The sequence below is a fragment of the Astyanax mexicanus genome, chromosome 16 (assembly GCF_023375975.1).
Source record: "Astyanax mexicanus isolate ESR-SI-001 chromosome 16, AstMex3_surface, whole genome shotgun sequence".
NCBI classification, from domain to species: Eukaryota; Metazoa; Chordata; class Actinopteri; order Characiformes; family Acestrorhamphidae; genus Astyanax; species Astyanax mexicanus.
Genome location: NC_064423.1, coordinates 40,568,964 through 40,571,823, shown reverse-complemented (window position 1 = coordinate 40,571,823; position 2,860 = coordinate 40,568,964).

Below are 2,860 nucleotides of genomic sequence, written 5' to 3'. Positions count from 1 at the left end.
ACAGAGGATAAAAACCGCCACAAAAGAGAAAATTACCCCCAGAGAACCCCCTGAGAAACTAATCCCACCCGGACATGGATACATTTTTTTTTTCTTTATTTGGTTGAGTAAAGTGCTTACTTTTCAAGTAATTAACTCTTGATGAGTTCAGCACAGCTGTTAACTGAAAATCTGAATTACAGTTGACTTTACCTCATAAAACTGACTGAGAAAATCCAGCAGAGATGTTCAAAACTGATCATGTAAAATTTTTGTTTACTAAATATAATAATTTAACGTTCTTCTTCTTAGTTTGGATGAGTTCAGTATTAATCTACTATGTAGAACATTTAATGAGAAAAAAAAAAACCCCAAAGAGTTTAAGGCGTGTCCAAACTTTTGACTGGTCAGTAAATTTTACATTTCATTTAAAGTAAATCAAGGGATCAGAGTCTGGAGGAAGAGTGGAGAGACACACAGTCCAAACTGCTCGAGGTCTAGTGTGAAGTTTCCACCAATCAGTGATGGTTTAGAGATGAGGATTTCATTTTCCAGCAGGATTTGGCACACTGCTTGCCAAAAATACCAATTGGTCTTAATATGTAATATTTTTTTTTTTTTGAGACACTGATTTTTGGGTTTTCATTGGCTGTAAGCTTCATAATCATCAACAATAAAGGAAATAAACACTTAAAATAGATCACTCTGTGTTTAATACATCTATATAATATATGAGTTTCACATTTTTAAATGCATTACTGAAATAATGTAACTTTTCAATGATTCAAGTCCAAGACTAGGCTTTATCTCTGTCTGTAATTTAAAAAAAAGTAATGAAGAACAAGCTTCTGACTTCTTCTAAAGGCTACAACAATATTAAAACAATAGATCTGTTGAGAAAACTCTAAAAGAAAAATCTAAAATCTGCAATTGTTCAATCTAAAATAAAACATACAGTTTGAAAGTCAGAGGTTTGAGCAAAAGGAAAGCTGTGCAGGTGCTGAACCAACAGAACAGAGTGAAATTACACCCAAAAAAAGAAATTAGGAAGTAAATGTGAAACTAACACAGAAAATTCCTTCCCCCTAATACTAAAGTGAAAAAACACACACCCAGAGTATATTTAAATACACACAGTGCCAGTTCAAAAAGTGGAAACACCTTAAATTCAGTGGGTTTTGAAGAAAAACATATGGAATCATTTAGTAAACTAAAAGTGTTAAACAAACTAGAATATGATTTTTATATTTTACATACTTAGATGATCAGTTTTGAACATCTCTGCTGGATTTTCTCAGTCAGTTTTATGAGGTAGAGTCACCTGGAATTCAGGCTTTCAGTTAACAGCTGTGCTGAACTCATCAAGAGTTAATTACTTGAATTTCTTGTCTCTTAATAAAGTGTTTGAGAGCATCAGTTAAAGTAAAGTAGTGAAGAGGTAGAGTTACAGGTATACAGTGAATAGTGAATATTTATAGAGTAATGTTCGAATCCAGATTATGAGAAGCAACAACTACTCAACTAAATAAAGAAAAAAATACTTTAAGAAAAAAAATGAAGGATAGGATTTCCACTCTTGCTCGTGAATATTCATACATGCAAACATATCACCTCTGATTGGCTAACAGCACTGCGACACCACGAGTGAGACGAACAGCAGTTGGAAAGGTTTTAAAAATAAAGAGATTTTTACACTAATAACAGTCTTTACAATGTCATATGTTACTTTATAACATGTGTAATAATGCCCTGCTAAGTGCAGTTCAGCCTATACTGACCTAGTCTTAGAGTCTCTCAGAGTAAAACACCAAATCCACCGGAGATCCTATTTTAACCTATAGTTACTCACACACAGAGGTGGGTAGTCCAGGTCCAGAAAGTAAAAATCCACCCTGAGGTTTTGTTGGCTGAGCCGCAGCAGAGCCGCCCAGGCAGTTGAAACAAAACCCTGGGGTGGATTTTTACTTACAGGACATGGACTACCCACCTCTGCTTACACTAGATAGCTAGTTAGCAAAGTAATTAGTGTAAACAGAAATATTTCATTGATTTCATGATTTAATAATAAAACACTGAAATAATGGGAAGCAGTCAATACCTGTTAACTAGTTAATTTACCCACTTTTAACTTTCATCAGATTTTCCTGATTTTCTTTCCTGATCCCTAGAGACTCATAGAGTCTCAGTAAATGTACACCTATAGTTACTTACATAAGATAGCTGCTGTAAACAGAACTATTTCATGATTAAACAAAACACTGATTTAATGGAAAGCTCTAAATATTTAACACTGTTCACTAAATTGCACCTTTCATGAGTTATGGATTGAATTCCACATACCTCATTTAAAAGTCAATTATAAATGTTCGAAACATACACACCTACCTATCTCTGATGTGTTATTTGCACAAATAACACATGAATGAACTGCATGCTGTTTCTAGCGCTGTTAGCTCCTTCTATCTGACAAGACGGTGTGTCTGCTCGGCTTTAGCTCTTCCTGTGGGCGGTCCTGAGCCGAGGTGGGCGGGGCCATGAATACCAATTCACGGGTTGATGTAGACACGGTGCTTTTCCTGATCGACTCGTTTGTGTTTTTCTGAATATTTTCTTTTACTAGCTGCTGCAGACATGGAGGAAGAGGTTGAGGAAGAGTTTCATCATGTGCAGCATCATAAACAACTCAGAGAGACCCGTTATATTTCACTAATAACAAGAAAAAAAGAATTTAAACAGAGTGAGACCTTTAAAATATAAAAGTAAAAGTAATGTAAGGGGAAAAAGACCATTATGGACAAATGCTTGGGCCGCGCCACAGACTGCTATAATGTGCAATATAGTGTGTGTAAAGGAATTGAACAGATTGAGGCAGGCGGTGATG